This window comes from Columba livia, chromosome 15, assembly GCF_036013475.1.
Source record: "Columba livia isolate bColLiv1 breed racing homer chromosome 15, bColLiv1.pat.W.v2, whole genome shotgun sequence".
Classification (NCBI taxonomy): Eukaryota; Metazoa; Chordata; class Aves; order Columbiformes; family Columbidae; genus Columba; species Columba livia.
The window spans coordinates 13,062,438-13,089,164 of record NC_088616.1 but is presented as its reverse complement, the minus strand read 5'-3'; the positions used below and the strand labels follow the sequence as shown (position 1 = coordinate 13,089,164).

At 53.5% G+C, this 26,727-nt stretch overlaps 1 protein-coding gene across 2 annotated transcripts in view; it reads left to right on the top strand.

The window, feature by feature from the left end:
* Positions 1-26,727, top strand: part of RAI1 (retinoic acid induced 1) — a 76,509-nt gene that overhangs the window by 8,862 nt on the left and 40,920 nt on the right. Inside the window, exon 2 of one of the 2 annotated variants that reach the window (XM_065031318.1) lies at positions 25,785-25,863. The exons of the other annotated variant lie outside the window; for it this stretch is intronic. The gene's annotated coding sequence lies outside the window, so the exon portion shown is untranslated. The remainder of the gene's footprint in view (positions 1-25,784; positions 25,864-26,727) is intronic. 2 annotated transcript variants of the gene reach the window in all.

Here is a 26,727-nt window from a genome sequence, read left to right as displayed (position 1 = left end):
CAGCTAAATTTAACATATCTAAAAACTGGAGCGATGATTCACGGTGGTTTGTTTTGTATTATTCGCCTCGCTCCGGTAAAAATAATGATCAAAATAATTTAGAAACATAAAAAGCCACATAGCAAGGGGACATTTATAGCGCTTGGTTTCATAAAATCTTCCATCGATGACTCTTTATGTGCCTGAGAAACGTTCTCTGGGCTGGCGTTGAGTTGGTACCGCGGCCGTGCTCGGTGCTCCGGTTCGGCGGTGGTGGAGTGAAGGGACCAGCCTGGCTCCCCATGCCACCGTGATCTGTGGGAGGTGACACTCGGGGTGTCTCACCCGGAGCTCGACTCCAGGCACAGGGTGACCATGAGCAACTTGCCCAAGGTCGCACCCCGGCTCCCCCCTTCAGCTGGAAATAGCTCCAAGGTCTCCTGTTCCCCCCCCGCCATCTCGGAAAGGTGCGGAGTTCAGATGTTTGCTCTGACAGCCTGGCTCCTGCCGCCCCCTGTAAAACCTCCTTGGCTCTATTTTCTGCCCCCCCGCCCCCATCAGGCTGAGTCAATACAGTCCCACCCATTCCCCCCCCTGCTTTAATAGCACGGGTTCTTGTGGCATATTTATGCCTCCGAAGTGGAGCGTTGTGCCGGCGTTCCCGTTCGCGGTGCTCGCTCCCACCAGCTGCTGCTGCCGATTTCCCTTAAAAATAAAACCCCTCTAAAGGTACAGCAGGGACACCTTAAATGCAGAGCTGTGGCGTGCAGTTAATCATATCCTCTTAACGGGTTTATTCGCTCATTAAATATTTAAGACTCGTTTCTCTTTATCAATAGTGTGGAGGCGTGCAGGCCCCGGTGCAAAGATTTATGCACACAATAGGATCGGTGCATTTAGATTTGTTTGAAGGGATCTGAGAGCCATTTAAAACTCGACCGAGGGGGACGGTTTCTGCTGCTGCTGTTTTCCTCCGGTGAGATTTCTGCCTCCTGACTGTGGTCGGGAGGGGAGGTCGGGCTGGCGACTGCCTCTAATACCTGCCTGGTTGCTTTTGAAATAGCTGCACCTCTTTTTGAGGGACGCAGAGGTCTCGGGGGGGACCCACTTGTGCCGGGCATGAGCGTCCTGTAGTGATGAGGATGGCCTGTGGAAAATGTGTGTGGAGGGAGGACCTGGTGCTGGGTTGTGGAAGCAGCATTTTGATCCCCGCTTCCCACCGCTGCTGTAGGAAGAGCTTTGCGTTGCGGCTCAGATGCGAATTCCTGCTCGTCTGGCACTGTTCAGGAGTCGTCACGCAGGTGCAACATCTGTTGTTCTCCTGTTATTACCTGGGCTCTGCTCTTCACGCAGGTGGAAGAGAGACGGTGGCCTTTTTGGTTCGTGGGATGGGCGGCGGAACTAAAACCACCTTGATCTTGCCTCCCCATCCTTCCCATCGCCACCCCCCTGCCCACCACAGCTCAGTAGCCCGGACCACCATCCAGAGCACCCACGCTTCACCCGGTCCCCACCACGTCCCACCCTGCCCCACACCGGCTCCCCAGTCCCTCTGCGAGGCTCCATGGCTGCCAGCTGCCGCCAGATGTGTTGCCCCCCCTGGGAGCCCATTCCTTGCACTCCTGTGGCTGTGCAGTGCACTAGCACATGTATACACCGCTTCCCCAGTCTCCCAGGGCTGTGCTGGGGAAGCTGGGATGGGGCTGGGAGCCCGAGTGCGCGGCCGATGCGGTTGCAGAACGTGGCCCGTGCCCGTCCTTCCATGGAGCGCCTCGCCGGAGCTCGCAGGTCCAGCAGGTCCCGGCACGCAGGGCTCTCTCACCATCTCAGCGGTCTCTGCTTAGATCAGGAGGGAACATCTCATGCCAAGACCTGTCCTCCCCAGGCTGCAGCTTGGAGTCGGCGACGGCAGCAGCTGACACCCAGGTTTCTTTCACCCCCACCTCCCCGTGGCATCCCTGCGGGTTCTTCCTGCAGCCAGACGTGCCTGTCCCAAAAATTCCTCTGCGGGAGATGCTGCAGGCGAGTGGCTGCAGTGGCAATAGGCAGAGCTGGCAGGTCCCTCCTGGGGGGGTGAGAAATACCCCGGCTGGCTTATTGACAGCCCAGAGCATGGGAAGAGCGTGCGTGCATCCGTCAGATATTTCCCCAAACCTCTCCTGCTTTGCAACGTGCCCACTGGAAAAAAAAAAAAGGATCTGACAGCAATAAAACTGTCGGGCGGCTGCCGCTGCTTTTTTTTTAAAGTTCTATGATAGCTTCTCCCCCTCTTTTTTTTAATAGCTAATGCATCTGTCACTACTTTCCTAATGAGCTTTCCGAAAGGGCCTTGGGGACCTCTACCTATCCATGTGGGCTCGCATAGGAGCTTACTCAGGGGAGGCAGAGAGAATCCAGCTCCCTTTTTCACCCCCATCTCCTCCCAAACGCCTCTCGGAGGGCAGGTTGTCCGGAGGGAGGGGAAGGCAGCAATATCTCAGCGCTCGGCGAGCTGGCGTGCACCCCCTGCAATCACAGCCAATAATGACAAAAAGACGGGGCTGCTGCCAGAGATAGAGAGCTGAGCTCCAAGCGTTACAGCAATGTCACAGCCTTGGGACTGCTGCTGGCTGCTACTGGAAAGAAATTTCCTCACAACAGGCAGAGTTATAGGAAGGAGCCATTGATTGCATTAAAAAACACCCTCCCCACCTCTTTTTTTTGGCATGGATTTTCAAGGCTTGCTTTTTTTTTTTTCTCCCCTCCTCTCCCCCCGCTTTCTCCATTTGCCATTGAAGTTGCGTTCAATAAAACCCATCGCCCGAGAGCGTCTGTTCGCATGTTCTCAGCAGTACAATGGGCAGAGGACTGCAGTGTGCGGAGGCTCCGCCAGCCTCACGCAGACAATGAGGGGGTGGGAGCGGGGCAGGGCGGGGGGGAGCTTTTATTTTATTTTATTTTTCCCCCACCTGCCAGCCCCCACTACTAATTGTAATCACAAAAGGCAAATGGGAAGGGACTGGGGGAGCAAGGCTGTGGTTCACCAGGGTCATGGTCTCCATCAGTCATTCTCCCAGCCTGTTGCTGGGTAAAAGCCCGGCTCCTGGGTTTATCAAAATGACTGTGCGGTAAAAGCCTCTTCACCCAAAACAACCCCCCAAAAAAAGCTGTTTGAACTGACTCAAAAAGCATGAACATCCTATTGCCATCCATGGGAGACTTTCCATTGGCTTCTCTAGGTGCAGAATGGAAAACAGAGAGTTTGGTGACTCAGGCGCAAACCTGGGATCTCTTCCTCTCTCTGATGCTGTTGGCAAATTGTTTAGGGACAGATTCATCAAGAGCCTGAACATCTCCATCCCTGTGCTGTTCCATAGGGCACGAGAGGATGCTCCGCTTGGAAGGACCGAATCTCTTAACTGTGCCGTGCCCACGTTCCCCTCAGCTGTAAAATGTGTCAGTGCTGACCCTGCGTTGCGTGATGGTGCAGAAGTTAATAACTATTAATGCCAGGGAGATGCTTCCAGATCTCTAGATAAGAGGTGCTCAAGGAGGGAAAATTATTATCAACGTGGTCCAAATAGCTACAGGGGATTCGAAATCTGTTTGTATTTGTAGGATGTAACCACAAAGGAGGGAGAGACTGGGACAATGGAGCATGCACAGCACTAATGGAATGAGCGTAGGAAAGACGATATCTCTGGAGACCCTTAGAAACCATTTCCCAGTGGTAAGATCTGCTTGGGTTGTTTGTTCTTCTTCCCAGATGAGAGCTGCAGTCATGAACGCTTTTATCACTTAAAACTGGACTAGATGGAGGGCCAGAGCGCGTACGGTAGGGATGAGCCTTTGTGCCTCTCCAGTGCATGGATCCACAGGTTTAACAGGCCTCAGCTTCCATTTCTATCTTTCAGAGCTGCGTTTTATAGCAGAGGAATATGGACTGGACCTTTCAGACCTGTTTTTCAGTCTTACAGGATGCAGGTTTGGCCTCTGGTAGAGATGCAAGGGCATGACTTGGGCATGTCGAGGCTGCAGCTGCAGCAGGAGGGTTGTTCAGTGTGGAAACATCCCCGTCCCATCCCAGGATGGAGCCCTGGGGTACGGTTTGGGCTGGAGCATGGGTTTGGAACAGCCCTGTGGTACCATGTGAGCGTGGTGGTTCCTTGAGGCCATTTCACTGGGAGATTCACTTTTTCCAGCTGATTCACGTTCCTGGTACGAGCCCATTTCTTGCCATGGTGACGGTAAAGCTGGCTGAGAGCTCCGCACGTGAACACGCCGTGGTCCAGTCTGGAATCTCCTTGCGAGCTCTGAGCCTGGTGGTGCCAGGAGCTGGACAAACACAGGTTTTTCCCTTGAGATTAAAACAGAGTTAGACAAGCCGGTTGTTGTGTGATCTGGCAATGCCAAGAGATCTGTGCAAAGCGGTGGGCGAGCTCACAGGAGACAGGCAGCATCCGTCCCGGCTCCCCCGGGGCGGACATCCCGCAGTTCCTCACTCGCAATGCCATGCGCTGCTCCGAAATCGTGACATCGCCTTCCCTTTGCACCCCGAGACAGCCCCATTTTGTGCTCCGGGGAGCTGCAGCCTTTCTCACTGAGGACCTGCAGCACACCATGCTCTTTCTTTCTTTTTCTTTTTTTTTTTTTTTTTCATCTCCTGGACACTTTACTTAGATTCTTTCTTCCCTCTCATTTTCTCTACCATCAAATGAAAGCCATTCAGACCAAAACGGTTCAGTCTGCTCTTTGTGTCTGGAAAACAGAACACCAAAGACAGCTGGACCTACCCGAGATGGCCACGGCCGTGGCAACAGTGGCTCTTTGTTAGCTCTGTTGTCTCTGCCCCTATCTCCAGTGTCTGGGGCCCTGTCTCTTTAAAGCTTTAGTGCGCTGTGTCAAAGCCAACAGAGAGTTCAGCTTATTAATGGATTCGCTAGGTTAATATCCCAACAGTTTGGTTGCGTGGTGTTTTCTTTTTTTTCTCTCCACCAGAATAATTTAGAAAAGGGGGAGGGGGAAAGAAGGATAACCCAGTCCCATTTCTGGGGAGGAGGGCACGGTATGGCTCATTGCTTTGCAGAAATGGAGCTGCAGTGGTTGGTGGGGCCAGGAGAAGGTGGTGGCCCAGCCCTTCGCCTTCCTGTCTGTGTGTACATCTCTCTCTATCCTTCTCCTGCGGGGTTCCCTGCATCAAAGCTTCTTCCAGTTCTTATGCTAATGAGGTGCATTAATGCTTAATGACTGTGAACAGGCTTGTTTAATTGCACCTATCTGAGCAGGAGGCACGTTGCTGTATAAGAGGGAACGACCATGTAAGCAGCTGCATGCCCTCCTGGACAGTCTTAATTACATGTAAAACTGATGTGATCTAAACCACCAGGCTGGTGATTAGTTTAGTGAGGCAGGTGGTACTTTGCAATTCAGTGCCTCAGAAACTCTAGAGCAAGTGAGATCAGATTCTTTCGTAGGCTATGGAGGATAAGGCAAGCCCTGATCATCCTTGAATTTGATGTTGGGTGGGGACAAGCGCGGCATAGTAGATTAATTTAATTAATTTATTGCAGTTAGTTTGCAAAGACATTATCCGCGAGCGTCTGTGCAGAATACTGAGCAGTCCCATTAATGCAATGCTATTTTGCCTGTAAATCCTCTCCCCCCGCCCCTGACAGGAGGAATGAGCTTCGATGGTCTCAGCTTTCTGCAGTGTTATCTCGCGCTGTTTGAATACGACCGATTGTCTGAACTACAAAGGGGCCCAGGCTCTAATGCAAAGCCATCCCTATTGGCACTAGACCTAGATTAATGACTCTGCATGCATCGCCTTGGCTCTAAACTGGATTTCCCCACAGCAGCTCGCGGTGCTGCTGTCTGCACGGGATCGGTGCCTCTGCCCGCGCTGCTGGCGGGAGCGGCGGGTCTGGGAGCACCTCCAAGTGCGAAGGCTGGTAAATGGGGGTGCACAGGTATGGAGGTACCTGCCATCTGCTGATAATTACCCGCCCTTGCTTCTTCCACGTATTTGTTTTGCTTTTTATTCACTGGAAGGGGGGATTTTTTTTTTCTTCGTTTATGAAAGCAAGCTTTTTTTAGAAATTGGTGTGGGTGGGGGAGTCAACCGAATCAAGCAGCATTTTGGGGTTCGGTTGTGCTCCCAGGGCAGGCATCTCCCAACCCGCCGCTTCGCAGGGGCTCACCCCGCTCCTCGTCCCCACACCGGACCCTTCCCCTCGGCCTCCTCTTCCTCGAGCTCTTCCTCCCCGTCCGTGAACTCTCTGCTCTTCCCCTCTCCCTGCCCGCCCGGGCCCCAGCAAAGGCTCTTCCTGACGTTACTCCCACAACAGCCGCTTCCTTCCCGTCCCGGCAGCCCCCGGCTCCGCAACCCGCCCTGCCCGGCCCCTCGCTATCTCCCCCAGACCCCTCTCCTGCTTCTCCCCTGTTTATTTTGTAAATGGGCTTATCTGAGACGTGAAGGCTCTTTCCGTGTGGGGTGAGACCCACAGCCACGGGGCCAGCGGGTGGGAGGTGACTCGTGGTCCCCACTCCTGCCACCAAAGCCCTCTCCCGGTGTCTGCGACACACATGGGGTTTTGGGGTCAGAAACCCACCATGTGGGACACGTTTTAGCCATTGCACAGGGATCAGCTCCCCAAAATTAGTATTCCCCTAACCCCGCCATGCTTCAGACTTGTTGATGGGGAAGGAGGGCCTGGCTATGGCAGCTGTCTGCTTAGAATCATAGAGTCATTTTGGTTGGAAGAGACCATTGAGTCCAACTATAACCTAAATCTAGCACTACCCCATGTCCCTGAGAACCTCATCTCCGTCTGTTCAACCCCTCCAGGGATGGTGACTCCACCACTGCCCTGGGCAGCCTGTTCCAATGCCCAACCGCCCATGTCTTGTGTCAAGGCAGGAGCTGGGGAAGAAGGCAAGCTTAGTGTGTGTTGGGGGGATAAGAGTGCTGCAGTGTCTTCGTCGCCATCTTCCTCAGAACCTTCCTCCCACCCAGCGCATTTCCTGGCAGGAGAAGGTGTGCGACCATGGCGGGGGTGGCAGCAGGAGAGCAGCAGCTGAGGAGATGGGATGGTGGAGGAAAACTCAAGATGGCATCTCTGTGAGGGGAGAATGGGGTCCTGCCTGGTCTGAGGTGGGAGCTCTCCCTCCATGGGGGTGAGCCCCGCTCTGAGGGGCCACAGCTGCCTGGCTCCCCGCAGGGGAGGATGGAGGCCCTGCCGCCATCTGCCTTCTCCTCACCCACCCCACCATGGCTGTTCCCCCTCCTTGTCCCACTGAGACACACTTTGCTGCACCAACCCTTGGCCTTGCGATGTCCCCAAAGCGGATTTTGAGTAGACTTTTCCTCTCAGAAAAGCCGCCTATGGTGGCCATGCCAAGGCAGCCCCTGAGCATCGTGGCATTGCCGCAGCGTGATGCCACCACACGAAACCTCGCTGTCCACAGTGCCACCCACTCAGGTGGGCCGAGCACCCCAAGATCCTCCATCTCTGTAAAAGCAGGAGCGTTTTGCAGAGAAATGCTGTGAAATTGGCACTGCCGCGGTGCTGTGGGGCGTCCGCCCGTGGGGCTCAGCCCAGCCCCGTCTGCGGGCGAAACACCCTCGCGCCGAGCACCAGCAAACCCTTTTTTTAGCACTCCCCTATTTGCCAAGCGTACTTCCTTTCTTTTGATTCTTACCACCTACATACAGTCTGACTGCAACGGCAAAAAAAAATTGCAACATTCAGTAGAAGGCTTTTCTGTCTAATGACGTTAAATTTATTAACCAAAACTCCAGCTGCACCAGGCTGGGATCTAATAATATTCAGGCTATGGAGACATCAAGTAGAAAGAAGCTTAAAGCCCTTTTTATTTCACAGTAAAACTGTCAGTAAATAACTGGATTGTCTTGAGACTGAGAAAATGGGGATTTATCTTCCTGAACATGAAAAGTGTGCTTATTTTTTTTTATCAGCTTCAAAAAGCCCCAGCAACCTTGATTTTCCTTCCACACCGTTCTCAGCAGCTCTGCCAAGCCCCAAAACCACACAAATCAAGAGACAGGCTCTAAAGATATTTTTAATTAAATTAATTCCTTTTCCTTCCTTCCCCATTTCTCCCTTGTCCCCTCCTCCATCCTCTCTTTCTCTCTCCCTGTGTCCCCAGCTAATGACTTCTAAGCACTGTGACATTTCAGCACTGGCTGTCACTAACACCACACCTCCGTGCTGGTTATAAATTGGGCACAGAGACATAAAATTCCCCGCAGAAGGTCCCCGTTTGATGATATTCTCCGAGGTAAATCTCCAATAGCTCCCTGTTTTCTTTAATAACGCTAATAGGCATAGATTAATTAAACTGTTATATTACTTCCTTCTTTCTACCAGCACCAGTTAGAAATCTTATTACCTGCTCCTCTCCGCTTGCCTTTTCCCCAAGGTGGTTCTATGCCAACCAGTTACCAAGGTTTCTCAGAGGCTGTAGCACAAGGTGAAACGCCAGAAATCGTGTCCGCGGGGCCAGATCCTGCCCCAGCCCTTGGCTGCAAAACCCACCGGCCTCAGCAGAGTCCAAGTGGCCGTCAGCGGGGTCAGGATTAAACCCCGGGTTATCTGAAGAGGTTCTTGTTCTTGAAAGCAACAGCGGGGCTATTGTTGAGTCTGGATGCCCCCCTCGAAAAGGGACCACAGCTGTAGGAAAGGGAATTGTATACATCCATCAACTCCTCCAGGGCCCCAGGATGTATTAGTTAAGATTGCGGGATAGCATGTCTCGGCTCCACTGAAGGAGCCCTTTGAATGACATGTTGGATATACTGTTGCACATCTGGCCGCTGTATTATTGAATTGCTCTACGGTTGCATTTTCCAGACCGCGGGAATGTGTCGGTCTTTGAGGGGAGTCGGGGCGGGGGGGCAGATGAAGGGGATGACATGTGGGAAAATTAGAGGGATGCATCCCGCGGGGTGGGGTGGGTTGGGATGGAGCTGCGTGGTGGAGGCGGGGAGCGAAGGGGGGACGAGCGGAGCGATGCTTTCACACAAAATGCCGTGTTGCCATTTGAAATCCGCTCCAGAGCTTCCTGTTCTAATTAAATTTGTCACCATCGTTACTATAATGCCTGCCATTCCTCCGCTGCTTTTTTGTTCTCAGGGATCCCAAAACACAACAGAGGCAAAGGCAGAATCTCCAGGTTCCTCCGTCTTTCCTCTGCGGGAGCTTTTTCTGAGCGAAACCAGGAAAATGTGGTTGTAGGAGCTGCTTTGATATAGGAGCACAGCCACTTCTTGTCTGGGGACACTGGAGCAAGGGACACTGAAGCCGAGGGATCTGGGCAGCTCTCACATTCACACATAAGGTGTCTCCTGGGTCTGTTAAATTGCAGGAGCTTGTGTGAGCACCCCAGGAAGGCCCATTGCAGCAAACAGCCCTTCTTGGGCTCTCACTTGGCTTGTCCCGCTCTTGTCCCCTCCGGACCCACACGGGAGCCCAGCATCCCTGCAGCCACTGCTGCATCCCTGCTCTTGGCACCGCGGGGTACCACGTACAGCTGCTCCGCACCGTGCTGGGGCAGGAGGAATTCACTAATTACTGGCGGCTCTTAATAATGGCCCCCAAACGCTGCCAGAGTGGCGTGAAGGGCTCAGAGCAGGAGACACAACCTGCTCCATGGTGTCTTCTGTGTCAGCCTGCAACGAACTGAATGCAAAAAGGCTGTCTGAGCTGCAAACAGCGGAGCCCTTGGAAATTTAAAGGTGCAGAGCACAGAAAACAAAGGCGAGGCGATCGCGCTGCTGAATATTCATCCCGGCGTCTCATCCTGCCGGGAGCAAAGCCCACACAGCTCCTGTGAAAGCTGATGGGAGGGAACCTTGGTCTGAACCTCATCTTGGGCTCCAGCCCAAATCTGTGGGGGGAGGGCAAATTAGTCCTTAATGCACATATATCTTACACTAAAACCTGATAAGGGAACTCTCCTATGTTAATTTACCTGAGTTATTTACTATACTGATTGCTGAAGGTACTCTGATTAGCGCATGAAATATTTCTATACCTTCGGTCTGATTAACCCATATCTGCAAAATAAATATTTGTCTCATTACAGTTATGCGATCGTGCAATCAAAGACCCTATCGTAATGGTAAACGGGGAGAGTATCCGTGTGGAAAAGCCAGGGCATGGCGACACAGAAGGAGTGGGTTTGGGAGATGAAAAGCAGGGGCACAGCCAGAGGGGGAGGCTTCGTGGTCACAGCCTGGGTCCGGAGGGGTTGAAATGCCGGAGAGGGCACGATTCTCCTCCTGTTTCACCGCCGCTAATTGGGACTAATTCCGTTTGACTCAGCAACGCTGCGCCAGTCCCAGCGAGAGGAGGGTCAGACCTTGGGAATCACAGGGGTGAGTCCCAGTAGGTTCCCAGCCTCCGGCTTTTTTATTTTGAAAGAGAAGCAGGGAGTTCCCGGCAGCGCGGTGCCTGTGCCAGTCTCCCAGACGAGCTCTTAAAATAGCCCAGCGCGCCAGGCTGTGGCACCGGGGGAGAGCGCAGAGGATGGAGTGTTCAGTCTTTCTGGCCCAGATCCGGGGAGAAAAGGGGAGGGGGTTGGCAGCTCCCTGCTCAAAAATGAGGTGCTTTAAAGTGTTGTGCGGTGAGGGGGGAGCCAGCACCCCACAACCAGGTGGCAGGGAGCAGAGGAGGTGGCAGCCGGCGATGCTGGCACTGCCACGCGTGCTGGACACGGTCCCTCGGCGAGGGGAGCTGTAAGTCATCTGGAGGAGAGGATCCCCCCCTCTGCTGTTACAGGGCTGTTTTGCATATGCTCCGTTAGGAAAATAAAAGAGGAGTTTTATTGTGGCTGTACAGAAGAGCTAAGTCAAGAGGTTGCTTTATGGCTCGCGGGTGCCGACGTAGAGAGGAAAAAGCGTCCCAGATGCAGCATATAGTAAGACTGGCAGGGCTGTACAGCGCTGCTGCATCGCGGAGCGGCTGCAAGCGCAGCTCTGCAAAAGAGCTGAAGTCATTTTTCTTCTAAGGGCAGGGGGTAGTGGGGAGGAAATATGAAGGCAGCCCTGTTGCTAAGGAAATCTGCTCTTTGTATGGTCGTACATTTAGGTAATGCTAATGAAAGGCCATATAGTAGCGAGGTGCAGATGTCAGCACTGTGCACTCCTGGATATTTGATTAGCATTTCTTTGACTTTGCCTCCTCTAACAGAAATACCTAAGTATATGGATATTAGGAAAATAAAATCCCCCTTCTCCTCTGCCAACAGCCCAACAGCACATGTTACGCAGAGAAAGGAAAAGCCTTACCAAAATCAGACACAAATCAGACACTCCATAATGAACGTGTGTTTTTTTCGCCCCCCCACACACACCCTGGAGAGGATGAGAACAAACATGTGATGAGAACAGAAATAGTCACATCACTTAATGCATTGCTGGACGGTACCCAGCCAGCACGGTGATGAACCTGGCGTAAGACCCGATAGCAGCAAACCAGCATAGCATCCTATTTAATGGCTGGTGGCCCACAGATGTTTTAAACCTTGAAACTGCAATCTCTCAGAGGCTTCCCTTTCGACTCGAGCACCAGTGAGCTGCTTTTGGAAGCAAAGGCTTGCAAATGCTCCATCCGGGGACGCAGCGCATCCGTGGATTATCTGGTGCCTGCATACGTGCGCGGAGTCTGAGCCCGGATCTGGTGATCTGGCTTACAAAGCGGGAGAGGACCCCGTGCTGCTGCTATGGAGCAGTGTGTCCCGCTCTCGAGCATCGCTGGAAGAATGAGTCAGCCCTTTTCCTTCGCGCGGGGGTCGAGTGGATGCCCCTGTCTGAATGTCACTAATAAAAGCATCCAGAAATGTAACCGCTCTACGCTTGCATGTTGTGCTTGCAACTGTCTTAAAGACCTGCTGCTCTGCGTGAGACTTCCCAGAGCGCTTGAATGAAGCCCCTACATCTCTCGCTTTCTTTTTTGCCTTTCTTTTTTTTCCCCACACAGTGCAACGTGGGCTCTGTTCCTCCTCGCCTTTTGCTCTTGCTCCCTGGGGCAACCCGCTGTGTCTCAGAGGTGCGAGGAGCGAGTGCTCCCGCGAGTCCTCCAGCTCATCTGAGGAATGGCCCCGCGGGTTCTAAATCCAGCAGTGAGGCCCCGAGGTGGCAGAGACGTCTGTGCCGTAACGCGGAGTGTCTCTCCTGGATGGCAGCGGTGCTCAGGATGGAGCTTTGCACGCGTTTTGGTGTGGCAGCTGGGGACGTCTCCCTTCCTGCCAGCACCTGCCCCTCCCTCTCGCCGTTGTGCAACCTCCCAAGGGCAATTACAGCAGTGCTTACGTGGAGGAGCGATATTGGGAAAGTATTTAGTCATTTTTAACTGTTTTGCTAGCAGCTCCCCTCCCTTAAGGTGGTTCCTGTCTCTTCTCCCTCTCCCAGCATGTTGTGGCAACTCCTGGCGGCAGCCCCTGGCCCGGCAACGCTTCTTGGTGCATCCTTGGGTACCGAGGGGGAGCCTGAGCTCCCACCAAAGAGCCACATTCCCATTGGATGACTCTTCCTTTCCTTTCCTTTCCTTTCCTTTCCTTTCCTTTCCTTTCCTTTCCTTTCCTTTCCTTTCCTTTCCTTTCCTTTCCTTTCCTTTCCTTTCCTTTCCTTTCCTTTCCTTTCCTTTCCTTTCCTTTCCTTTCCTTTCCTTTCCTTTCCTTTCCTTTCCTTTCCTTTCCTTTCCTTTCCTTTCCTTTCCTTTCCTTTCCTTTCCTTTCCTTTCCTTTCCTTTCCTTCCCTTCCCTTCCCTTCCCTTCCCTTTCCCTTTCCCTTTCCCTTTCCCTTTCCCTTTCCCTTTCCCTTTCCCTTTCCCTTTCCCTTTCCCTTTCCCTTTCCCTTTCCCTTTCCTTTCTCTTTCCTTTCCGAGATGTGGTGGGGGATGCTTTGAAAGCAAAATAAGAGGCAGGAGGATGCAGAGCATCTCCTGCTCTTGGAGGCTTCTGGATGCTTCTCCATCTCCATCCCCAGGGGTGATTTTCCCCCGGCCCAGCATAAACAAGCAGTTAGAGCAGTTGGAGCGTTACTCCACAAACACGCCGCCGGCCCCTGCCCTCGCCGCAGGTTCCCTTCCTGCCGGCGTGCCCGCAGTGAGCGTTGGGGTGGCTTGGGGGGTATCGGGCTCGCATCGGCGGGCAGGAGCCACCTCCGAGCATCAGCAGTCTGCAGCAGCCCCGTCACTGCTCTGCACGGCTCACCCCGCTGCGGAGGGGCGACTGCAAAACTGAGGAGCGTTCGGGGAAGTTTAGGGACACTGGTGGGCTCCCAAGGAGGGACATGGGAGAGTCCAGGTGTTGTTTATCCTAGAAAGATGGTTAAAAGAAGAGGCCACAGGAAAAGAAGATAAGCTCATGTGCACATAGAAACAACACTAAAAAATACATTATTAAAGGTTACAAAGTCAGGCACTGAGCGCGTAAGAAATCCCAGTATTAAAGACACCTGAGCGGCTTACGTCCGGCAGTGTGGCGTGCATTCATTAGGGTGCAGTCTTAATTCCATGGTCACAAGCTATTTCTTCTGCCGGGGCTCTGCTTCAACGAGCGTGTGGGATGGATGGAGCTCAGTTAAAAGCAGCTCAGTGTCCAGGGCATGGCTGTGCCGCTGCTATGCGGCGTGCAACCATATGCAAATCCTTCTTGGAGGATGAAATTGTTCCTCCTGGACTGTCCTAAAGTGTGAAACGCTAAATCTGCTCTTGCGTTGTGCTTTCACTTCTTTCCCTCTGTCCCTTTCACCTCCATGCTGCTCGGTGGTTGGCAGCGGGGAGTAGCAGGACAAGTTTTTGGGGAAGGCTGACTTTGCGCTGGGACCCCCAGGCAGGAGGGAACACACTCCGCAGCTCCAGGAGGGCTGATGCAAGTGCAGGCCACATGCTTCACGCTGCCAGCCTTTGATTTTTCCATCTGTTTTTTGTTTTCGTTCAGTTAAAGGCAGAGAGGAGAGGTGGATTTTGGTGTGAACCTCCTGTCTGTCTGCATGCGGTGTGCGGGACAAAGGCGGCTTAGCACGGAAAGCCCCAGAAGCATCCAGGAGCACGCTGGGGGACTTAGCAGGCATCATTTCTTCTAAAGCTGCAGGAGAAATATACATTTAGGAGAAGCAGCCTTGCAGCTTGCTGTATTCACTGTCTGAGAGCCGAGCCAGCCACAGCCTGGAGGGGACAGATGGAGGAATTAAGGACATCTCAGCTGGGCAGTGGGACCAAGGGATGCGCAGTGGGGAGCTGGCTCCTGTACCCGAACCACTTTGGAGATGGGGCTGGGAGTTATCGCAGCTTTTCTTAGCAAGAGAGCCCTCCACCGGAATAATGTGTTGTGGACATAAAAGGAGATGTGGAGAGGGAATATTTTCACCCTAGAAGCTGCTAAGGAACTTGCATTTAGCAGCTAGCAATCTGTTTCAAACTGGGTTTCTGTCCCAGGAAAGAGAAAGCTGAGCAATCTCACTGCCCTGACCGACTGTAAATTCTTTCTTGGCTTTGCTGGGGAAAAACAATGCGCTCTCAGTGAAAACCTCCCAGAAATCCAGGACACGAGTATTTTTTATGTCAGCCCTTTACCACTTTGGAGAGAGCAGCTAAGGAGCCCAGTCAAGTAGATCCCCTGACTTTTATTTACCGACTAGGCAGTGGAGTGTCTGGTGAAGGATGGAGAGATGTTGCCTCCCTCCCTGAGCTGGGCAGGTCACGGTGACACACGCGTGACCGCGGGAGAGGAGCCGAGAAACCATTTCCGAGAGAAGAGATTCGAGGGGGATGTGTGTAGCAGAGCACAAAACGCAAAAGCCACGTTTAAACTTTGCGTTTAGATGCCCGCAGCGGCAAACCAGGGAGCTTTCCACGAGGACCGATAGATTTCCCGCCTCACAGCATTTGCTTAAAAAGTATTCATAAATACACCCGCCACTACTAACCATCCTTTTCTGCTGGGAATTGCCATTAGCAGCTAAATTCAGCATTTTACATATAAAAAGCCCTGAGACTTAATTCCGTGCGATGCTTTCTTCAGAGCCCTTGTAGAAGAGACAACTCCAGGATAGATTTTGGTGAAGAGTTACAGCGGGGTGTTGGGAAGCGGGGATGGTAACACTACTCGACGTACGATCACATCAACCACGAGGTGCACGTGGTGCAGGCAAAAGGAGAGACCACAAAGGTCAGGGTGTGCTCCCCGAAGATGGGAGTAGCATCCATTGAGCAGACATGGGTGATGCTCCCTTGGAGGCCAAAACCAGACAGGTTTTCCTGGGCGCAGTGAAAAGCACATCCCTGGCAGAATTATCCCCCATTGCATTGCAAATCCCTGCTGCAGCGTGCGAGATGTTGAGCAGCATTTGAACGTGGAGAAAGGTTTCAGTTCCCTCAGCTGCTTTCTCAGAAGGACCTGGACTTCCCCAGCTGAAGTTGCACCCGTGATGGAATGAGCCCGGAGGGAGTTGCTGTTTGGAGGAGAGATACAGCCTCATGGAGGAGCTTCCAAACACAGGGAATCAGGATGGGATTTCAGTGGATTATCCCATTTCTCTCTTCTCCAAGCACATTTCTTCCTGCGGAGCAGCACACGCCAGGCAGGGCAGCTCCTGTGTGTGCCCGAGGGGATGGTACCCAGAGCTCCGGAGGGTCCCCCGTGTTCCCAGCGCGGCGGGAGCAGGAGCAGGGGTGGCAGGAGCGGGATGGAGGGCGAGCACGAAGCTGTGGCACTGAACGGCGGCACAAAGCACTCTCAGAACAGCAGGGGCTTGTGCTGCAACGGCTGCAAATGGAGATGGAAAGGGCTGGAGAGGAAAGGACGCGACACAGCTGGTCCGCTACAGCTTTGATCTCTAAAGCAGAGGGGTGTTGGCCAGAGCAGGAGGGGAGAAGAAGGAGAGTGACTCATAAAAATATTGATGTTACCATGAAGATGCAGTTACCTGAGGATAGGAAGGAGGAGGGAACTTCCCTGCGAACGCGGCGGGGGCTGGAAGAAAACGTCCCACTTGTGTAGAAATTGCCAGCCTGCTTAGGAACACAAAGCTGTTTGCTTTAGAGCCAGCGGGTTGGTTATTTGCTGTGAGTTGCTGGTTATGTGCGGAGCAGAAGGTGGTTTGTGTGCTCGTTACTTCGGGGCAAAAAAAAAAAAGGAAAAGAACTTATTTTGTTGGAGGCCTGTGTGGTGGAGATGTCTTTGGAAGAGAAACAGGGATCTCCTCCCTGCTGCTGGGTAAGGGGGATAATCCAAGCCCATGTAGCTGGGGAGAAGCCAAGTGCACCCCAGGATCTTTGCTTGGGGGCTGTGGCCACGGGAGGGCTGAGGTTTCACCGCCTTGGGGTCTGTGCTGGGGAGGGGGTTGTGCTTTACTCACAGGGACTTAAATTTGCTGTGTACCCTTCCCATCAAGCCCAGAGATGCCCTGTCCCGCACAGGAGGGTGCGAGGAGGACGAGTGGACATAGCTGATGCCTGCCATGCACCAACGCCGGCTCAAACTTTCTCTCCCCGCTCCCTCCATGAACCCTTGGGGGATTCCAGCTCACAGAAGCTTTATAAGCAGTTGTAGGACCAGCTCTAATTTTTATCCTGGAGGCAAAAAATCACTGGAAATAACACTTTATCACTCTGAAGGTCCTGACACCACCCTTAACCACCACATCACGAACTTCCTGTCGCAATTGTGATCTGCCTATGTGTCAAATCTTGCCTTGCAGATAAAAGCTGCTCCGCAGGCACCTTTTGTACTAAAATACGTAGCCTTTAAAAATGTGAAAGAAACAACAAAATGTAGGACGCCACACAAAGCTGACCCACTGGGGACTGGGGGGGGGGGGAAAAACCCGCAAGAAGGAGGGCTTGACACACAAAAATTGTTTTGTTAACAAAGCATCATTGTTCCACTCTGAATCGGTTTGACTGGAGTGGTAGAAACACCCCATCTGGAGACAGATGGAGAGTTTTCTGGCTAAAGAGACGGCAGGAGGAGGGCCGGCTCACAACCCCGCAGATAGCATTGTCTGCTGCTACCTTGGCAATGGCGAGGAGAAAGGGCGGGTGGCAGATTAGGCGTCCCCTTTGCAACCCACCCGTCGCGACGGCTCCTTCTGCGCCCCGGGCCCTGCGCCCGGAGGGAGGCGAGCGCCCAGGTTGGCCGCTCGGACCCTGGGATAATCCACCCTCTCTTTCTGGGGGGCTGTTGGGTGTCGTTTGGTGTCTGGGGAGGCTACAAGCCAGCATATCCCCCCGCCAAAGTGTCTTTGATGCACACCATGCCTGCAGAGCCCAGCGCCATGAGACAGTACCGTACCACTTGTGTGCTGTGCCAGGGCTTTGTGTGATGTGGGTTTAGCAGAACTGGGGGGCCAAAGTGCAAATGGCTTCCTGAAGAGAGAACTGAAGGTTTGCTCCTGCTCTCGCATCGGTTTTGCCACTAATTTCCAGGAGAGCGGGATTTGGGCTGCTGGGAGGATGCTGAGCAGAAAGCAGCAGGGTAGAACTGGTGACAGCAGCAAGAGTTAATGCAACGCCCAGGGATGCGACGTGCAAAGAGGGGCTTGGGTGACCCAGCAGATCTGCGGGACTCTGAATTGCTCCGGTTGGGCATGAGTGAGGGAAAAATCTCTGCTCGGACACCTGGGGCCTCTTAGCTACAGCACACGCTGATCGTGAGATGGTTTATGGCAGCAGGTTCCGCTGGCACCGTGTCGGCTCCACTCACCAACAGCCCCTGCTCCCTCTGCTGCCTTCCCCGCCTGATGGGAAACTCTGGGATGGGTTTTGCTCCTGTCAGAGATTTGAGGGATCGTATCCTACCCACCCTATCTGAATTCCTGATTACTTGCTAATTGCTTGACACACTCTACTTGCAATGCAAGAGACAGGCTCACGTCATCCTCTGTGGTTTGCCAGGGGAGAGTGTGAACCTCTTTTTGACTTGCCTTGAAATAGATGAAAAAGAATAGAGCTCGATATGATTAATGTGAAAACTTCAGCTTGGTTTCCTGCCTTGGCATCTGGGCTTTCGTTGTTTTAGCATCACCGCACCTTGTTTTTCGAGGGTTGGGCGCACGTGGGGGCATCTGAGAGCAGACGGCGTGGGTTGCGGTGGCCTGGGCGCTCTCCTGCAAGGTCTGTCCGTAATCCCCAGCCACTGGAGACATTTTGGGTTTGTGCAGCAGTGATGGAAGGATTCAGGTGGTTGCCTCGAGGCACTGCTGAGATAATACCTCAAGGGCTCCTATTCAAACCCACTGGGGCCTTTACATTTGCATGGTAGAAATCTATTCAGATGCACCGTGGCTTTTCACTGAGCCAGATGAGCGGCCAGCTCACCCATGCAGAGGGGATCAGGGGACCTGCATGGCTTAGATACAGCGCTGCAAGAAAAGCGAGAGCAATAAAATAAAAGGTGGTTTTGGTTTTTGAGCCTCAGGGCTGCAGACACAGCATCGTGGTGGTGGCAAGGGGCGTCCAGGAGATGGGGCCCAGGTTGCTGATGATGCAGCAAAGCACCCACAAGCGAGGGCTCTAGCACAGTGGCAGGTCAGGGCTCTGTTTGCTCTGCCTCACAGCTTGGAAAGCAAAGCGCTTCCCCAGGGACACGTGTGCCATCCACCCACCTCCCGCACCTCCATCCTGGCGATCCCGGCGTCTCGCTGTGTGGTGCTGGGTGCTTGGCGTGAAATCATAGAATCATAGATTCATTTTGGTTGGAAGAGACCCTCAAGGTCATCGAGTCCAACCATTAACCCACTCCTGGCACTGCCCCATGTCCCTGAGAACCTCATCTCTGTCTGTTCAACCCTCCAGGGATGGTGACTCCAGCACTGCCCTGGGCAGCCTGTTCCAATGCCCAACAGCCCTTTGGGGAAGAAATTGTTCCCCACATCCAACCTCAACCTCCCCTGGCACAACTTGAGGATGTTTCCTCTGCTCCTGATGCTTGTTCCTGGGGAGCAGAGCCTGACCCCCCCTGGCTCCAAGCTCCTTTCAGGCAGTTCAGAGATCAGGTCTCCCCTCAGCTCCAGCTGAACCCCCCAGGTCCCTCAGCCGCTCCCCATCACACTTGTGCTTTCACCCGGCTTTCCCCTTTGCAGAAAGGGGAGAAAAATCAGTATACGAGCTCTCCCAGGGAGCGAAGAGGATGAATTCACCTTGCTGAGAGACGAGAGATTCACTCCATAAGAGCTGCTGGAATAAGCACAGAGCAGATTTAATCTGCAGCGACTTCGTTGTCTCCAGTCACCAGTGTAAAAGCTCCCGGGGAGGTCGGACGCTCTCGGGTTGTCTTGCACAGAGGCAGCGCTGCCTGCGCAGGCAGCAGCCGCCGGGTCGCTCCTCTCTCTGCCTCCCCAACTCCTCCCTGTGAATCAGCATTTGTGCACTCAAACCAGGCAGCAGGGAGAGGCAGGAGGCTGTCGGGGCGCAGGGGGGATGATGGGGGGAACCTCATTAAAAGGGGGCAGCTAGTGAGTTGGGGGTGGTCTCGTACCGCAGATCTGCAATCTACTCCCTCTCGGGTTTTTGCTCATTACCGCCGTACACCCCTCGTGTGCGGCGGCGAGGTAAACAAGCCCTGCGAGCCGTGCCTCCCCTTCTCGCTCGTCCTCTCCCCGCCGCCGGCGACAGGGGGATGTGACAAGCTGGCACCGGGTAAAGGCATGAAAGCAATGCGATCCGCTGCGGCTCCCCAGCCAAGGACCTGGGGAGATCCAGTTACAGCAACGGGGTTAGAACAAAAGAGATTTGCCTCCGGGATCAATTCCTTTCCATTTTCCGGGCTGCGCACGTGCGGCTGCGTGCACGAGCGTAACAGGCTCCGTCTCTGCCGGTTAACGCCACTGGCACTGCGGTGCCAGCACCAGCCGGGCCCTTCTCCAAAGGGCGCCAGTGCTCCTAAGCATTTATTTTTCCCAAAACTAGGAAAGCCGGGTGATCCCCTGGAATAGCAAGGCCAGGCTTTGCAACGCTTGAAAACCAGCAGCAAAACTGTGCAGTTGGCAGTTGCCAGAGCTGCAGCTTTTCCTCTGCCGAGGCCTGACCCAGTGTGGGGCTGAGCTCCAGGTTTGGGGCTGATTGTGGCCCCCACGGATCACTCCCCAGGTGTTTTGAGGTGACACCACCTCCCCTCCATCACAACGAGCAAAAATCTAACCTCTAAAAAGCCTTTTCTGCAACATAAGAGCTGTGCCAACACCATGAGATGGCTTGATGGCCGGGCTGGGGGCACAGCGAGCGTTTCACATGTGCCGCAGGACCGGCTCGAGGAATTAGTGTTATCCCGCATCCTGGGATGCTTCTCATTCATTTTGGGGGGGAGTGGGTTTATCTGGGGGGTTGTTTTTTTTGGCATATCGCCTTCCCCCGAGTGCCGCGGGGGATGAGACGTGGAGAGCACAGATGTGCATCCCAAGCATACCGCAACAAGGTTCCTGATTTAAGGACTGTGATTAACCTCTTCCCGACAGTTGCTAACCAGGTGCAGAATTGTAACAGGAGGAGGAGAAAGCTCAGTGAAAACAGCCAGTTTTCCTCCGTCACCTGGAAATGCACATGGATGCCATTTTCTGCCTGGAAATCAGAGAGGGTTTAGGATTTATGAGAGGTGCAGGGACACTCCATTTGTATCAGCGCTGCCCTGTGGTTGCTCTCTGGAGCCTGTCTCCTTTTTTCCGCACCCGGGATCCTGCAAACGAGGCATCGACACAGCATGAATCCGGCATAAGGTGTCCCGGGATGACAGGCTGTGCATGCAGGGCTGCTAATGAGAAACGAGGCAGAAAAACACCCTGGATTTCCTGGCCTTCATCTCGCTGGAAGAGCTGGAAGAGCACCATCCCTTGTGCAGAAAATAAAAAGCAAGCTGTGGTCTCTCCCAGATATTCCTGCGTGGGATACGTGCGGGAGCTGTGACCTGCACCCGTGGATTTGGCCGGTCCAGGTTTCTGTGGGACCTTGCTCTTTGGAAAGCCGGGTATCAGGAGGAGAAAAGTGGTTTTCCATGGTGAAAAGTGGGGGGCATTGTGGCTTGTGTTTTGCCGTCAAGCATTAAACCAGGAGCTGCTGAACTTGCTCAGTTTTAGGAGGTTTGGCATCTGTGGGACTCAGAGCTCCTTCGCCCAGGGTTGTCACCAGCCTCCCAGGTCTGGTGTTCATGTGTGACGCTTACAAGTGCTGTATCTCACCCCAAATACCACTCTGGCATCATGGTTGGTTCTAAATCCAGTTCAAAGCACTGCAGTGGGTGCATGGGCATCTGCACCTCGTTTTTCGGGGGTGCAAAGGGGCCGGACTCTTACTCCTGGTTCAGCCACTGCCTGGACGGTTTTAGGACCCCCCTGTCATACCTTGTCCCCTTTCCATCTCCCCAGCTCTTAACCGCAACCAAATCCCCTTATTTTTCCCCCGAAGAGGAGGCTGCAGGCTGCATGTCACGCTTTGCAGAGTCAAGAGCTGTCGTGTCCTTTGGGGGAATGTCAGGGAGAGAGCGGGACAGGGGACCAGAAATAGGGGAACCCCCAAAGTGGGTGAGTAAATGGGCTTGGGAAATGCAAGGAGACAGAAAAATTTATTAAAAACAATTAATAGCTGCTACAACCAAGGATTTAAACTGAAACCAAAGCCTTAGGGAGGAAAGAAATGAAGTGGCTTACGATTGTTATTTTATTGCTTAATATATATTTTTTTAAATACGATATGCTAAATGCAAATAAGCATTCTTACAGAGCGGGAGAGGGAGGGGACGGAAGACATGCCGAGAAAAGTGAGTGGGATCTAGGTTTTGCATCGTTCGCTGAATTACTGGCAGGTCTTTTGTAACATCTGTTAAAAATAAAACAAACAGTCATTTCCATTTCTTGCTGCCTGAGATGGCTTCTGCGAACAAAACTTCAACCTGTCCAGGAATTTGTCTTGAAAGTTGCCCTCCCTCTCCTCACGCCTCCTCTTCTCCAGGGGAGATTTCCTTCCTGGACTTCCCAGGGGCTCCATTAGCCCCACATTAAAGCCTTTTTACTTTGCTCTAAAACTCTCCATCGAAGTAAAAAGAATTCTAATAAACCGCTGGGAAGACTCTGCTATTCACTCTTTCCATGGAAACACGGCGCTGCCTCGGAGCAGAGCTCCTCTCGACGGAGCCTGGGTCACGGCAGGAGGAGACCAAGGAGGGATGGAGAGATGGTTTCCATTATAAGAGACCTTTTGAGAGGAATAATCGCCGCTCTCCCACCACGGGAAGCCTTTGAGACGACGGGGGTCTCGGCACGGCACGGCAGCAGGGCCGGCCTTGGAGGGGCGATGGCGTGGAGCGTGATGCGCTGGGCGTTGAGAAACTCATTAAAACATCTGATTAGAGGAAACGAAGGCGCCCAGGACCGATTCTTCTCTCTTGACGGGAGGGATGAGTCCAGGATGCAGCCGGTGCTGGTGGCAGATTCTGGAGACACGGGGAATGGCGAGGGTCCGGGGTCATGGGAGGACATCGGTGGCTCCTCGCTAGGGCCGTGCTGTGCCAGCTGAACATCACACCAGGAAAATACATTTTCCAAGGCCAAAAAAGGCCTGTTTGCTCTGGAGGTGGTTTCTGGCTGTTCCCTGGGTCCTAGGTTGGAGCTTGTCTGAGTAGGTCACTATGATGCCCCCCCCTACCTAAAGTGACCGCGAGATAATTAATTTGCAGCCTCCTTGCAGGCAGGATTGTCCTGAGCGCTGGCACTCCAGCACCGCGCTGCAAGATGAAGGGGTTTTATTTTTTATTTCTTTCTAAGCGCGGGGAAGCTCGTTAGAAATAGCCCAAAGGGCAAAGTTAGGAAATGAAAATCCATCAGATCCGCTCGGAGCCGCTGCATGGAGCTTGATGAGAGTTTGGGGCAGGGCTGCCTGCTCCCTGCCTGCTCCCTGACTGCAAGGAGCCATGGGCACGGGGCACCGGGGGCAAGGTGTCACCTCGGCCAGAGGACAAGAGCAGTCATCGGGGGACGGGCTGGGGGAAACTCAGCCAGCAAGAGGGATGAGAGGAGGGGGGACAAGGAAGAGCCGGGTCAGAGCATCCCATGGAGGCACTGGGGGCTCCTGGGGACCAGGGTTGCGTGGAAGGGGAGGTTGGTGGGGAAAAGCTCATTTTTCTCAGCACGGAGTAGGAAACCTTATATTTGTAGGTCACAGTGGTGAAACACGGAGGGAGCGGGGTGGCTGTGTTTTAGCAGCTCTAGAAATAATATTGCAATGAGCCATTATTTTTTAGCCCCCCTGGAGCAGGAGCTGCGGGGGTGTTGCTTCCGAGGAAACCTCTGACTTTGGTCGGCAAGGTGAGCCCTGTCCTTGCAGCAGGGAAGATGGAAAGAGGCTTTTCGATGCTGGTTGTCCTGGGTTTGCGGTGGCTCGGGGTGAGATCTGCCCCGCAGAGGTGATGGTGAACACAAAGGGGACGGGGCCGTATCCAAACCCATGGCGGGGGGCTGGGACCGCGCACGAGGATGTTCTGGAGGTGGATTTCAGCAAGAGGATGGAAACTTTCCCGTCCACACAAATGCGCAGCAGCATCCTTGACGAGCTCGGAGGCTTTAACGAGTAAAGTTAATTGCCGTGATAGGGGCGGCTGGGCTGAGTCAGATACGGCCGTGTCATGCAAATGGAGGTGATGTGGGTGCCGGCACCTCAGAAGTGCTGAGAAATCATGAAATCAGCCTTTGTGAACCCATAAATCACAGAACTATGAAGCCGCTGGAAATATCACAGCATTTAAAAAAACAGAAGTGTTTGGTGATGATTTGATTTGCATACGGGGCTCTCAGGGGCTCGTGGTTTCAACCTTTCTGCTTGTCATGGTGAGGTCAGGGTTTAAGGAGAGCAGGACTGAGGTTCTCCTGAAATCACAGGTGGGGATTTCAAACACAGCAGAGCTGTGAAATGACCTGGATGGACCAGATCACTAAATTTATGGGGTTGTAGTGTAAAAATAACAAATCCTTTAGACTTCTGTGAGTCCCAAAGGAGAAGCTGGGGGTGATGACTGCGGGGTATGTCCCACCTTGGCTTTCCTGGGGCAGCAGTCTCAGCCTGTGGGGCCAAATGGTGGAGGAGCTTTTTCCCTTGTGAGAGGCAGGGGGGATCAGTGGGTTATGGGGGATAAATACCGAATCCCCGGAGAGCTGTGAGGCCCTGGCTCAGTTTACCGTCCTGCAGAGAGGCACGTGTGAAATCGGAGGTGGCCAGGAGCTATAAAAACCCAGACTGGGGCTAGGATGGGGATGGATGAGGAGAAACAGGATGGAGGAGATGAGAGCAAGCAGTCTGCTTTGACCGATGCTGGGTCCCCTTGTGAGGTTTGGTCCATTTTGCAGTCTGATTCCTGCTATCTCGAGTAATTAACAGGGAAAAGAGAGGGCCTGGTTATCCATCCTTCAAGAGCAAGGGATTGAATTGAAAGGCAGCACCTTGGAAGTGGATCAAATAGCTCTCCAGCCCCCCGCGCACGCCTTGGAAACTTGCTGCCGTGCTGCGTTATCAAGGTGAACAGCTTTAGTTCCATTAAAGAGAGGCCAGGAGCGGAGGCGCGGGGGGAGGCAGGGCTGGGCGTTCGCACCCTTTGGGCACGGAGCCGCACGGCGTCGACCCCGGTGTGCGGGGGCCACCAAAGTCATTGCCTTGCCGAGGGGACCAGCTCCCCCTCCTCACCTCTGCGCCGGATTTTATTTACCCCTTGGAAAAAGTGGTGTGCGGGGACGGCTTGCTCTTTGTTACCCTCTCCCTTTCCCCCCGCCCCCCAAAAGCAATCGCTGCCAGCGGTGAGCTACCGTGCACCTAAATCCCCGCAGATGCGCGGCGCTGCGAGCCTGCGCGCCTGGATCTTTCCTGCTGGTCCCCGCTTGGGCTGCAGCTGGTTTCGGTGTGCAGAAAGCTGCAGGTGTGATTTGTTCATTTGCCTTCCCCCCCCTTCCCGTCCAAGCCCGCGCTGCCTCCTTCTCGCTTTCCATCCCCACGCCAGCCCACCTACATCATCCCACCCAGCTCATCGCGGCGGCGAGACCCCGCGTCCCACCCCGGCATCTCCCCGGCGGAGGGTTGGGATCGCCGGGGCTGGCGTCTGTGTGTGTGTGTGTGTGTGTGTGTGTGTGTGCGCGGAGGGGAGGGGGGGTTAATCTGATCCTACAAGGGAAAAAATAAAATCAAAACTATAAAGAAGGCAGCAGCCTCCTCCTTTTCCCTCTCTGCCGCTCTGGAGGATTAAGCCTACAAAAAAAAAAAATAGGAAAAAAAAAATGTCTGCAGCTTTCTGTTGACCCTGCATGATGGCATTTTTGCGCTCTGTGTGCTGCCTCTGCTGATTGCTATTCCTGGCACAAACACACACACACGCACACACACACACACACACACACACGCAGCCCCAGCACAGCTCACACGGGCACGGCGAGCCCTTTCCAAAATAAAATAATTAAAAATAAAAAACAACAAACCCCAAGCGTCCCCAAACCAAAGCGGTGCCGCCGTGTCCCCCGGCCGCCCTGGCTCCTGCAGGGACAGCTCCAGCGCCCGCTCGCTGTTGCCTCCACCCCACTTCTCACCTCGTCCCCAGCTCCAGCAGCACTTTCTGCCCGAGCCACCCGCAGCCAGAGCCTCCACCACTCCTACCGCTGGCATTACATTTTCAGCCTGGATGCTATAGGGCCGTTTCTAATTACCTTATATCCCCTAGTGGTCTATGAATAATGGTTAGTGAAGGAGCTCAGAAGGGCTGCTGAGAAGGGAAGGAAAAAAAAAAAGGCAAAAAAAAAAAGAGAGAATTGTGCTATTTCTCACATTTTTTTTTCTAAGGATCTAATCTGGCTACTGTGCTCTGGAAGAGGAGGAGAGCGAGCCAGCAGGAGAGAGGAGAGAGCGAGGAGCATCGCAGGTATTGTTGCAAGCTACATCTTTGTGCCTTTTTTTTTTGCCTTTTTCTGTCTTTTTTTCTTGAATCCGCAGCAGAACTGGGGGTGGGGGGGGGTGGGGGGGCATGCAGACAGAGCTTTTTCCGGATTTATTTTCCTCTTGGTGCAACTCGTGTGCGGCCGCGATTGAACGGATGCATGGCACCGGCACCGCGGAGTTTGGGGGGGGTTGTACGTACGTGTGTGTGTGTCCGTGTGTCCTGCTCGCGGCGGCGGTGGAGGAGGCGGCGGGGATGCCGGGGTTGGGGGCAGGGTGGGGGGGGTGTTTTGCTTTTCTGGAAGTAATAAAGAAATTTGCAACCGGTCCAAAAAAAACCCTCTTGACTTGCCGATTGATGGGTGTCTGAACAAAGATAGAGCTGAGACTCGGAATATTTGCGTGCGTGTAAGGGATGGATTCATTTTGCTTGTCCTGACTGCTACTTTTCCAAAGTTAAAATAATAACGGGTGCGGGGCTGCAAAAGCCCCTGCGGAGGGAAACCTTCCAGGGGAGGCTTATTTAATTTAAGAGTTATCGATGTGCATGGGTTTATACTCACAAAACTTGCGGCGGTGCCGCGGCCGGGCGCCGGGCGATCCTTGCCGTTGTCTGCACGTGAGAACGCTGACTTGATGGATTTTCTTTCTTTCATTCGGTGGCTGGCGGGGCAGGGGGAAAAAAGAAAAGAAAAGGACAAAAATGGATGTAGCAGATAACCCGAGGAGCCGCGGGGGGTTCGCACATCTGGCTGCGCCTTTGGAAAACCCCCTCGGTGGGACTTTCGCCTCCCCGCTCCCTTTCTCCCACGGCAAATTTTGCCCCCCAAATCCTCCGTTGACGTTAATA